The sequence below is a fragment of the Lissotriton vulgaris genome, chromosome 1_1 (assembly GCF_964263255.1).
Source record: "Lissotriton vulgaris chromosome 1_1, aLisVul1.2, whole genome shotgun sequence".
Classification (NCBI taxonomy): Eukaryota; Metazoa; Chordata; class Amphibia; order Caudata; family Salamandridae; genus Lissotriton; species Lissotriton vulgaris.
This window is the reverse complement of record NC_141685.1, coordinates 977232904-977246725: the sequence shown is the minus strand read 5'-3', so window position 1 is coordinate 977246725 and position 13822 is coordinate 977232904. Positions and strand designations below refer to the sequence as shown.

General features: G+C 41.3%; 1 protein-coding gene across 1 annotated transcript in view; it reads left to right on the top strand.

The window, feature by feature from the left end:
- The window catches only part of LOC147748329 (resistin-like), a 136125-nt gene that overhangs the window by 34819 nt on the left and 87484 nt on the right, over positions 1-13822 (top strand). The gene's annotated exons all lie outside the window — the stretch shown is intronic.

Here is a 13822-nt window from a genome sequence, read left to right as displayed (position 1 = left end):
TGTGCACATTGTGGTATAATCACACACATTGATGTAAGAATAATAAGCTCTGTGAATTGAAAGTACATTCAACCTAACACTTTTTAAAATGTGTTTTATTCTGATAAAAGAGTAGATTATTAGGAATCACTTGCAATGTTGGGAAAACATCAATTAAATGAATGCTTAAAGACAAAGATGGAAAGTAGCTGAGGTATATCTGGTTCTTTCATATCACACATGAATAGATTCAGTGAGGAAGACATTCAGAGTGTTTTTCAGTGTGCAAGGGTTGCAATGCAAGTCTCCCAATCTTGATGCTGCTCAACAAATGTTACTTTGATTTGAAGGCTACTTAATGAATGTAGAACAGTAAGTATAAAGGCAAATAGGATGCAGGAAAGTCTTTTCAAAGCACAGAGTTTATGAGATAATTTTACACTTCATGTCTGCAATTAATTTCCTGTACTCTGGAACTTTTTCAGAAAGTGGAAGTCCCAAGAGGTGATCCAGATGTGATTCAGTCAGTTTATTTAATTTTTTAGAATGCCCATTGTGAAAAAGGAACACTCGGTTACATATGTATAGCCAAACATACACTGTAGTTTTCTGTGCCAAAGTGAAAAGAAGAGGGATTTTTAAAAGGGCACACTTTGGCCAGAAAACACAGAGCTGTATTGCATGTCAATGTGTCCATCCCAGCTTGTGCCCTTTTCAAACCAAGACGTTCAACAGCTTCAGGAATCCTTGCACTAACCCTCCATTGAATTTGCACAAACCTGAAAACTGGGGTGAGAACTCTAAAGTGAGAAATTATCGCCTCTTAATGTACCCAGAAATTCCCTCCGGACAAGCACACAGATTGAGGCTCAACAACCTTTCTGGAGCTTTTTCAAGTCTCTGGGTTAAAGCCACCAAATTAGGAAAGTGTGTGAGATCACCATCTTCCAGCCGCTGTCTGAACAAGTCACGTTACTTTCCAAAGAATATATGGCACTCACCATTGAGGAGACACGTTTCTGTCTACCTTGAAGTGCCAGATTGAGAGTGTTGAAATGTGAGAAAATGTCACATAGAAAATCGAGCTATTGCAAGTCATACCATTCTGATGGCTGCCCTAGACTGATTAAAAACTGTTCAAATTCTGGAAGCAAACTTATAAACCTCTCCAGAACTCTATCTTTGCTCAACCACCTTACTTCAGTATGCAACAACAGGTCTTCATATTCAGTTTCTACAACCTGCAGCAATATTTTTAAAAGTATGTGGGTGAGTGTGTTTGCTCAAATAAAATTGACAATTTTTACCACTTGCTTCATAACATCATTTGGTTGTTCTTGTTTTTATTTGTGCTCAGTACTTCCTGATGGATTATGCAATGACAATCAATAAAAATGGGTGATGGAATATTGTCCTTAACAGAGATACAAAGCTCCTGTCATATCCAATTATGGCTGGGGCTCCATCTATAAAGACACTTACAAGATTGTTCAATATAAGGTGATAAGATTCAAAGAAATTACACATGCTGTTCAATACATAATCTCCTCTTGGGTGACCATTCAATGGCAATAGGCAGTGGAGCTCTTCCATTGGAATGATTGCTTGTTCCGAATACTTCACCCAAAGCATTAATTGAGCCACTTGTTAACTTGATGTATGTAAATAAATTCTTGACATAGTCTCCAGAGGGGCCTCTTGGCACTGACCCGACAGACAGATGGAGAAGCAGCCATTAGAACATCCAGGTCTTGAGATGTTTTTTAAAACTAGGATAGTGCGTGCATGCCCGAATGAACAAGAGGACCCTGTTCCAGTGGTAGCAAGCGAGATAAGAAAAGGCTCGGCCACCGTACCTGGACGGTCGAATACACTGATGACACAGAAGAAGTTGATTCTTTGATCTAAGATTTCTTCTGAGGAGATAAAGGATAAGTTTATCCTGAAAATATTTGGGTTAATTGCCTGATATGGCCTTATGAGTCGGGCATAGTGATTGGAACTATGCTCTTTTCCTTAAGGAGTGCCAGTGAAGGGCTCTGAGCAATGTGACTGAAGGTGTGCCAGGTGGCAGTTTATTAGCTAAATGAGCTGCAGTGTTTTGAACCACCTGCTTTTTGGATGGAAGGGACTCGTTAGACACTACCCCAAGAGAATTTCCATAATCAAGGCGGCTGAGTATCAAAGCTTGATTAAGGGGTTTTTGAGAGCTTATTTATTACTAAACATGCAATAGATATATGGGACTTACTTACACACCTACAGCCTGACATGCTTTATTGAAACATGGCTCCATTCTTTAGCACTTCCTTGCATTCCCGTTGCATTTCCTGATAATTAGAATCTGGCCTAGCGTTACAGTATAGACTATTTAATTCAGGAGGACTAGACTGCGGCAGGACTAGACTGCGGCACAATAGATGAGCCATTAGTTCGAGCAGCAGAAATAGTTGGACTGTTAGGCCACAAGTCAGGAGAGATAGGGCTCTCTATGTGACCAGAAGGCAAGGTTGCCAGACCAATTGAAGAGGAGACATTTATGGCAAGAAAAATGGCCCTTACAGACAGAGTGAAGGCTGGGAGGAGCAATGCATACAACTGGTCCTAAGTTTCTTGATTCCATTGCTGTTGTAACAATTCCTTAATTGAAGGCTTACCTCGTGGGGGCATGAATGCAGGGTTCCTGGCACCTGGCAATGTTCGGGCACAGACAGGGGCAGATGGGCATGCCTTTGACATGACTTTGGCATGGCAGCGGCACGCCCACTGGGTCCGTCCGCTGAGTCTTTGCGCCCGGCTCTCTATTTTTGTGAATTGAACAAAACAGCTAGACTGCAGCCTTCTGAAAATGGCGCAACCATGGTGAAACTGCACAAGAAGAATCCCCTTCAGCTCCCTCCACACAATCATCAATGAACAGTGCTGTGGTGGACCGGTGTGCACAAGAAACAGAGTGCTGGGAGACAACAGTGAGTAGAGACAGCGTGTATACCAGCTGGGCTAAAAATATGCAAGAAGTGAAATTTAAAAAATAATTAAACTGTCATTCAATCTTACGTAGGGTGCTGGCATGATCATAGATGCAATAAACACAGTTGCAACCTCAGTGAGGAGACATTTAGACAGGTAGTTATAAGGGAGGTGCTTCTGGACTAGTCTGTCTGCAGTGCATCGGTGTCAGGCTCTCTATTTATAAAAATCACACAAAACAGCTAGACCGCAGCCATCCTAAAATGGCTCTGAAGCTGAACAAGAAGAATCTCCCTTAACTCCCTCCACACAATCAGCAATAAACAGTGCCATGGCAGAGCGAGGGGCACAAGAAACAGTGTGCTGACAGAAAACGGCGAGTATATCTGTTGAATCATCAACAGCAATGCCAAAGAAAGGGGACACTTTGGCTGCATTAATGACCTGTTCTAGAACATTTTCACCCACTGACTCAATTCTACCTGGACATGTGGAATCAGACAGTTGTTATATCCCTTTTTCCTTCATAATGTTAGATTTATTGGAATAGTTGGAAATTTATATGTCTGCTGCCGAAAGAAAACATTTCTTAACCATCTTTTCCTCTGTAAATGTTTTTTTAATGTTTTGCAACAAGTACCATACTTTGAAACACACTTCAGTTATAGCCTCACATTCTTTCAACTGGCACAGAAAGAGCTTTTGTTGGAATAAAAAGGCTTGCTTCAGTGATGCCACTTTCAAAATGCCAGGTTTTGTAATGCCTTTCTACGTTCTATCTTTTGAGGCCATTAACCCTTTCTCTGCAAAGGGGACAAGTAGCGTTCTCTTTTGGACATTCCACAAAAAATATATTTCTCATCCCACGAAGTCTGGAACACCCTGAACATTTCTATTGGGTTCCTTTTGAACACTAGCAGGAAAACAGGATTTGTGTTCCCAACCAAATACACAATCTTGCCTCAAGACCAATGGCACAACCGTCTCACGGCCAGCATCATGATGCTCGTCTCACACAACGAATGAGGTGACACTTGTGTGTTGTGATTTGGGGGAACAAATTTGAAAAAAAAAATCTGGTGAAAAATATTGAAATGCCCACATTTAGTGTTGAATTCTCACTGCATGTATGATATGCCCTATTTACATGGATTACAAGGATTCATGCATTAAGCTTATAACTAGATATTATTCATTCACAAATGGTACATCTTGGTATAACATTTCCCATGTATAGGCCTCCTACCTGAGAGCATTAGTGGAATGAAGAAAGAAAGAACATGAGACTAACCATATTTATTAAAATAAGTTCATTTTTGTACAGCGCATCCACTCCCTCAAATCCCTGTTCCCATTCCCCAGAAGAACAAAATAGTGGCTCAGCAAAATAAGCTGCCATTTGCATTAGTGAACTGAAGTCTAAAGGCCCAGGCAGTTCACATATGACTGTGATTTAACACAAAGTAATATGAACAATTCGGACTACAATGCAGATAGCCTTGCATTGGCCTGGGCATGATACTTAAATATGACTTTATAAGAAATTGTCCATATTCACTTTTGATATGGCTTTGCTACCATTGCCTAACTATCTGGCATGTAAATGTACAGGAATTTATATAGCGCAAATCACAGAGCGGTTTCTAAGCGCTTTCTTAGGGAACCCGTCCTGGTATTCCCCTGTGAGAGAACCCCAGCAGGGTATACGCAAGGTGAAAGCCAGGAATCCCTCTGCGAGGGGCCATTGTGGAGATTAAGCAAGCTATTGCCCAGAGTCGCAGAGTGTGAACTCGTGAATCGAGTAGGCACCGGAGCGATAATTGTCAAGTCCATGGACATTTTAGGACTCAAGACCCCGCCGAGCCGGGAATTGAACCCTGGTCCCGGGCTGACTTCTGCTTCCAGGTCTGCCTCCTCTAACCAGTGAGCCACACTTCTCCACATGGATTAGGAAGCTATAGAACACATTTTTAAGCACTTTCTTCCTAGGTCTTGTAGTCAACACCTGTGAGTGTCCACAGGAAGACTCGGGGCAACAGAGTTGCAACTTTCTAAAAGTTGCATTTCGTACAAAGTTACATTAATTTGACTTGGGCATCAAAGTGAGGTTAATGCAACAATCATTTTGATACCTTGAAGTATCAACTTTAGTAGTCCCAATCAGAAGTTAGCACAGCTGAGTTGTCAGTATGTATTCCTATACTAGTCAATAGGGCTGCTAACGTTTGACAAATGAGAATTTGGGGGTTATACTGTTAGAACATATAAATATGTATTTATTTCTTAAGTTATTCCACAGAGGACTAACTACCAGTCACTTGAATGCATATTTCAAGGGTGAACAGTAGGCATCCTGAGAATAGTGTGTGTGATTTACAGACATCTCACAATCCACGTCAAAAGAGAAACGCCATGGATGGCCAGTGGATGTGAATTGGAGGAGAGATGGGCCCAAAACTATCATGGGTCAGACTGATGCACGGCATTTCTGCAGTGATAGCTGGCAAAAGCAGTCAAACTGGTTTTGGTCTCTCCTTATTATCTCCAACATTAACTTAGTGAAACTGATATTGGATGCTCACACCCTTTCTATATGAGCTACTGAGTTTTGCAAGGGAAGGTACATGGGGAACGTATGTATATGGTATTTCTGAACCACAAACCTAGCTAAGGCTGCAGAGACGATACCATGTCCACAAGCCAACATGAAAGGGAACCTCCAATTTGAAATACATGTGCTGTACTGTGTTTGGCCTGGAGAACCACAAACTCAGGATTTAGAACATAATCAGCGTGGTTAGGGTTGACTTTAACAATAAGAATCTATTTCACCCAAACAAACCCTTTTTAGAAACATTAGGGTAATGAAAGACTGGAAAAAAATTACTTTCTAACCTGTACCATGCATCTTGCATGCAGCTCTTTGATGGCAGTTCATAGCTCACTGCGCTAGATTACCATTGTAACGTATGAACTGCATAGTAACAAAAGAATTGCTGTGACAAAAGCAATAACCTAGAGAACTATGCACATAAAATATTGTTCTTTGATATGCATGGTACACGTTCTTTGCAGCAGACATATCAACCCACTGGGCTACCTTAGTTGAGTCAAAACGGCCATTGCACAAGAAACTTTTGTTGTTGCTCGAAAACTGCTGAAAATAGAAGGAACTTTTAAGTGCTTTCAAAACTGCTGCACTTTTCAATGATTAAGCTTTTCATCCACCTCGGCTGGTTTTTAGTCTTCTCTGCGTAAGCAGATGGACTTGGGGATTGGTTGACGGTTATACAGAGGATGAGGTCTCCCTAAAGGAATACGAGGGTGTCTTGATGGGAGGCCTCACTTTCTGCTATTTCTCCATTCCTGTCCAGTATATGAGGTATGGAATCCAAGGTCGGTTAGGTTAGAAGAAGGGTGGAAAGAGGGCAAATGAGGACAAAAAAAAAAAACAACAAAAAACTGCTGCACTGCTACAATACCTGCCCTCACAAAAAAATGCCCCCCCCCCTTCATTCCTGCCTCCAGGGAAACAACCGAGGCCCGGTCTGAACAGGCCAGCTTGTAAGTATGTCACAACTCATCCCATACATGCAGGGGAACATGGCAGATTCCAATGATGGGGATTGAGTGGAGTTTACATTGAGAAGGCTGTAGAGTTGTCTACCTAACATCCAGATGAAAGGTCAATGTCCCTCACTACAGTTGCATCACTGTCTCTGTGGTGGTGGTGGTGGTGATGGAGCAGGAGCCAGCCTTTGTATGGGTTCAGGGACAGGAGTAAGATGCTTGTGCTCTGCTGGTGAAAAACATGGAGCTCACTCAAGGGACTATATGATTGTTAATTACGCTGAGGGACAATATTGGCCCATAAAAGGCGAAAGGAAGAATATGAGATTTAAACGCGACAAGAAAACAACAGATTCATTTTGAGCGGTAACTAGAAATTGTGACGAAATGTTGGAATATCTACATCATGGGGCAGATATAGGAAAAGCAGATACTCTATAAGTAAGATTAGACAGCGATGTACTACATACAACGTTGCTTATGTAATAACAACATTGCACATTCCTTAATTTGACATAAATACCTTGTGATTAGGAGCAAGGTTATCAATAGTGCAGCAAGTGCAGTGGCACTGAGCCTTGGGCATGAGGTATCCACTTCAACCAAGTTATGGCTTAATTATACTATCTAATCAGTGAATGGGAGTTCATTTTCATTGCTTGCCGCGGGGCCAAAGCCTCCTTGCTACGCCACTACAGCTGGTGTGGGGAGATATATTTCCCTCTCATTTCCCCAGTTTAGTCAGCGATAATGATCATGTTCCGTGTGATGAACCCAGCTCATGTTTACTTTCGAATGAAGCGTCTACAATCACTATTCATCAACAAAAGAGTGACTTTCGGTGCAAAAAAACAAATACAGTAACAAAATTTGCAACCAAACGGGTGTGTTTGTGTGTGATGGAAAAAAAACCTCTATTTTTAAAAGAACCCTCACTCACCAACCTGGTTGGTGACATGCTTCATCATTGGGTCCCACCAGAATGTCTCCCCGGTGTGCTAGGTATTAAAAGATGGCAGGCTGCTCTCAGAACTATTTTTAATAAAAGGACAGCATGCAATCATTAAAATCAAGTGAAGCAGACACGTGTTGGTTATAAAGTCCAGCTGTATCCTAAGTTAAATGTGAAAAAATGGTCGACATGTTTCTGCTTAAGACTGCTAATTTAGCAAAGCTTTCATCAGGACCAAAGGAACCCCCCCGGCAGTGTACGCACGCTAAGGTGTACCCAAACCTGGGGAGTGTGTGTATGTGCGGTAAAACTCACGGTTTTACCCAAATGGGCGCTCCCAGAATTTCCAAGAACCCTAATCTGAAAGAGAAACGTTAACAGGAAACAAACATCAAGGCATCCATAAGTAAATACTGCTTTCTCCTATGATTAAGCCAAGGTGTATATCCATCAGTAACCCTGTATTTATGGATCGCATGTTTCACATTTTGCCCCCACCAGTGCTCATATATACTAAAACACTAGTGATAAAACCCCCTGTTACTATGTCATACCAGAGGTTCAATTGTACAATAACTTAATGTGTAAATTATTCTTTATTTTATGAGCGTACTCACGCATTACACGAGTAGAATCATGCCGTGCACTACACATGGAGTACAAGCTCAGTTAGTGCTAGCCCCTCTTAAATTAAAAGCATAAATTGACTTTCACGCCACACACATCTCTAGCAAAGGGGTGTGTGCACCGTAGCATGGAAGAGTATCGGTAAATGTTAGGCGTCTTACGTGAAGACTGAAATGGCTTCACGTCATGGGTTCCGCGGTGGTTTTTTTTTTCGCCATGTAAATTCTTAAAGTAGAGGGGGACAGAAATTGCTGCTTCGGTAAGTTAGCTGCGACAATAACAAAATGAAATTTAAAGCACCTCCAGACACTTATACGTGCACGCACACTTACTTATTATCAGGGGGAATGCCTCACGAGACCTCTTATCTTCCCCAGTTTAGTCAGAGATAATGCTCATGTTCCGTGTGAAGAACCCAGCTCATGTTTACTTTTGAATGAAGCGTCTACAATCACACCAGAATTGTTTTTCACACTTTTCTAGGATTGTGATAAACATTGGCATCACTTCAGATCAATGGAAATAAGCTCAGCTGTGCTAGAAACGAGATTCCTATTAGCTAGTGTGCCAATTTAAATGTTTTTTTAAGTTGGAGGATGTGGTGATGCCCCAAGGTCCCCACAGCCCCTACCAGCTTTCCAGCCAGCACCCATAGTGAGAGCTGGCAGGAGCCTGGCATTATATTTTTGTTAGTTCTTCGGTTCTTACCAGAGACACCCATAGCAGATAAATCATTGGGGGCTTCAGGTGGGGGCAAAACCACCATGGCCCTTGCTAACTCCCCCCTGCCCTGTCATGCACGGTGTTTTTATCAACAATGTAATTTCAGATGATGCAGTGATGTTACCAGTGATGTCATAGATCATGTCATGTGGGATGTAATAGATAGAGTAATTAGCAGTGCATGACAGGGGAGCGAGTTATAGTTACTTTAAGGTACTAGTTATGGTTACTTGAGATAACTGTGCCTGGTTAATGTCAGTGGTTTTGTCAATTTAAAATGGTATGTTTTAACTGAGATATATCGCACACACACACACACACACACACATGCAGGTGCTACTGTCCTTGTGGGGACTATGTGTGGATACCTACCTTGTGGGGACTAACCAATCCCAATGTTTTTAAAATATACTAATAACTAAAAAATGTTACGAAAAAATTCATGATACCGGATCCAGCTTCAAATTTGCAAATATATTGTTATTTAATCGCACACAGAGCCATTCTTGTGGGCATTTGAACATGTGCTACCATCTTTGTAAGGACCTACTCAATAATTAATATTAGTGGATGAGTGCGGTCAAAGGCACATGACTAAATGTTTGTTTATTTTATTAGCACTATACAGAAATAACATTCATATATGTGTGCTGCACATATCCTAGGGGTACACAAAAATTAATTATGCTAAAAATGTGTCAGAAAATATCATGTCACAATTACAAAAAAATACACTTAAAATGGAATTTCATTAATTTTGAAGTGCTCAAAATCTTAGAAGATAAGGGAACTAACAAATAGAGACATAATAAATGAAATAAAGCAGTAGTCAATTGGAACCCAATTTTTTTAGTAGCTTAAAATTTTATCAGACTAGTTATTAGACTACATCTTCTTAGGAATGGCACGTAATGGCAATGTCTGCACAGGGATGGGTTGTGATAATGCCCATAAAGGTGATTTGTGATTACAGTATCGCAATAGACTTTCTGCAGAAATTCTGTCTACAATCTTGATTAAAGTACTCACAGAGGTAAAGTGTAAAGCTTATATTACTCAAGTCAACACAGAGATAGTATACTTATAGGAAAGTTCAAGTCCTTACAGAAATGGTGCATGAAGGTAATCAAGTCCAAGCCCCAAAAAGATATTATGTGAGTAAAACAATGTTCATGTCTCCATAGAAATATTATGTGAAGATGATTGTGTTTAAATCCCACTGTAATACTGTATAAAGACATTGCTCAACCCTCACAGCAAGAGTATGTGACGATAATGATGTTCAAGCCTTCACATAGATAGTTGGATATTTTAGGACTGTTACAGCCCTCACGGAGATGGTGTGTGAAATTAAACTTGTTTGTGTACCTACAAACATAAGGTTTTATGATAGTGATGTTCAAGTCCCCAGACAGGTAGTGTGTGGAGATAATCTTGTTCTAGTTCCAAATATAATAGTGATGTAATAGTGTGTAAAGACAAAGTTTAAATATCCATACAGACAGTGTAAAGATGATGATGATGATCAAGTCCAAATTGAGTTTGTGTGTGACTTTAGGAATAACCCCACATAGATAAGGTATAAGCATAGTGGTTCAAGGTCCCCCCAGAGGTAGTGTGTGGTGATGCTCAAGTCCCCACAGAGATAATACATAAAAATAATCGTGTTCAAGTCCCCACTGGAATAGTGTCCAAAGTTCAATCCTCCAAACAAGAAGACTGTGAGGATGAGGATGTTCACACCTGTACACAAGTTGTATGTGATTATAGGAATGTTCAGGTCCCCACAAAGATAATGTGTGGTAATAGTGATGTTCAAGTCCCATCAGAGATAGTGTGTAATTATAGGGTAGTTCAAGTCCCCGCAGATATAGTATGTAATTATAGGAATGTTCAAGCCACACAGCAATAGCGTGTGATTATATTGATGTTTAAGACTTCACAAAGATACAGTGTGGTTATTATGATTTTCAACTTCCAATAGAGATAGTGAATAAAGGCAATAGTGTTCATTTCCCTCTGAAATAGTGTGTTAAGACAGTGTTCCTCCACAAAAGAAGTGTGTGAAGATTAGGATGCTTATGACCAAACACAGATTGTGCTGATTATAGGAATATCCAATTCCCCACAGAGATAGTGTTTAAGGATAATCCTGTTCAAGTTCCCAATAAAATAGTTTATAAAGACAGCCAAACAGGTAGAATGTGAGGATAAGGCTGTTCAAGCCCACACTTAAATTGTATGTGATTATAGGAAAGGTGAGGTCACCACAAAGATAGTGTGGGATTATAATGATGTTCAAGTCCCCACATAGATAGTGTGGCATTATAGTGATTTAAGTCTCCACAAAGACAGTGTGTGATTGTAGTGATGTTCATATCCCCATAGAGATAGTGTGCAAGTATAGCGATGTTCATGTCCTCACACAAATAAAGTGTGGTCATTGTGGTTTTTGACTCCCAATGGAGATAGTTTGTGAAGCCAATTGTGTTCACGTCCCCCCTGAAATAGTGTGTACTGACAATGTTCAATTCCCACATGAAGTGTCTGAAGATTGTGATGCTCATGTCCAAACATAGATTGTGTGTCATTATAGAAATATTCAAGTCCACACAGGCTAGTGTGTAGAGGCAATCATGATCAAGTTCCCACAAAAACAGTGAACGATTAATGTGATGTTCAATTCCCCACAAAGATAGTGTGTGATCAGTGGCGGCTTCCCCGCTAAGGCAGAGGAGCATCGGCCCACTGCTTTGAGAGCAGTGAAGAGGAAAAATAAAATGATAATAACTGAATGTTCTTATCATTTTATTTTTCCGTTCCTAGGTACGGGGAGGGGGTGGGGCTGGCCAGAGCAGGAGCCAGGGGGAGGAGTGGTTTTCACTCCCAAATGCGCAGGACTGTGTTGGCCAAACAGTCCTGCGCCCTTTGCTTCTTCCCCACCAGGCTGTAATGCACAGCCTGGAGAGGAACATGCACCCTGTCCCCATCTGAGAGCTGAACCATGGTGCTCAGACCAATCACAACACTGCATTGCAGCATTGTGACTGGCTTAGGGGAACCAATCACAATGCTGCCTTGTGGTTGGCTTAGGAGAGCCCGGGTGCTTCCTGAGACAGAGGAGAGGTGGCGGCTGCGACGCAAATACAGGTACGTTTTCTTTCTTATTTTTTATTTGCTAATCCCCATTCCCACATGCCTTCTTCCCCCATTCCCTATCAGCCCCCACTCTGTGTCATTATATTGATGTTCAAATCCCCAGAGACAATGGGTGGTTAGAGTGATGTTCAAGTCCCTACAAAGATTATGTGGGAACATAGTGACGTCCAAGAACCCACAGACAGAGTGGGAATATAGTGATTTTCAAGCATCCACCGAGATAATATCTGTTTTTTGTGAATTTTAATTCCACATAGTGATAGTGTGTGAAAAATAGTGTGTTCACATTCTCAATGAAATTTTATGTAAAGGCAGGGTTCAATTCCACACACAGATAGTGTGTGAACATAACAATGTTCATATCGAGAGATAATGTGGTTATATTGCCATGTTCTAATCTCCACATAGATAGTGTTTGATTATAGTGGTGTTCCAGGCCCTACAGACATATAATATGATCATGGTGATTTTCAAGTCCCCACTAAGCTAAAGAAAAGAGGAAGGTGTCTATTCCTAAAAGGACCACTTCTGTCTTTCCGGAGTTGAGTTTCATTTAGTAGTCCCTCATCCAGTTTATGACTTCTGACATGTAGTTGGGGAACTACAGTTGGGTGTTGGAGGTTTTGTCAGAGAGGGAAAAAATAAGCTGGGTATAGCCTGTGTAGGATACTATGTTGAGCCCAGGGGATACGACGATGGTAGTGAGCGGGGCAATGCAGATGTTGAAGAGCGTGGGGCTGAGGAAGGATTCTTGAAAGGCTCAAAAGTTCAGGGTCGAGGCAGAGGACCGGGAGTGCCCTGTCATCTGAAATTCAAACACATTAACTTCGAATTAGCCTATTGGAGCTGTAATCGTAAGGCAAAAGTTTTGTTGCAGAAAATGCTGTCTATTGAACATAATTAGGTTACAAATAATTCTTCTAGGAAACAAAAGTGAAAAACCTTGACAGTTTCCAATATCAAAATGTTTTTCCTAATCAAAGTTGCTCCTTATTTTAATCAGAAAAAATGAGCAGTAGTTACAGCAATCGCACAACCTATAAACAAATACACCAAGTTTGCCAGAGTCATGATTTAGAATGCGTGTGTGGCTTTGCTCTGAATAGGAGGCGTGCCATTGAATAGTTCAAAGATTCCAAGCATCATTTTTAACCCCTTTGCTGCGTCGAACGTTCAGCACCCAGTGCTGAACGTTCGAATAACGAGCACTGGCCCGTCGGCCAACGGTCGTGCGCAGCACTGGCAAGGTAGTGCTCGTGACAACCGTTGGCCGACGGCAGCGCTTAAAGGGTTAATGTATAGAGAAAGGGGTATGTCTTTTTCTACGTGTAGATTGTTTCATTTATTTCAAATCTTATCTAAAATGGGGCATATGTATGGGAATTGTGGTGCACAGCTGCACAGCAAGTTACCTTGCTGCGCTGCCCTGTGTCAGATGGAAAGGACAGGAAGGCACTGTATTTATGCAATGTAGTGCATTTCTGTTTTTGCCCCCTGTACTGGCAGCGTTTCGGCAGGCTAGCACCATCGAAGGCACTCTTTTACCATGCTGCAAGGGTGCCTATGTCGCAAGTTCTATTGTTTTCAAACAGGAAGGTGCATCGTCCTGCACAAAACCAATCCATAGAGGCATTTTCTATGTGTGCTACAGAATGTAAATCTGGGAATGCATCAAAAACATGGGAGTTGGTGGGAATACCCACCGCAAAGCCCAGGGCATGCCTCCCTTGCCCAGATTAATTCAATACAGTGATTTAAGCTGCATTACTTTACTCCATATTTATGAAGCCATTCAAAATGGCTTTACGTGACTTCTTAGATATGACTAAGACCTTTGTGACA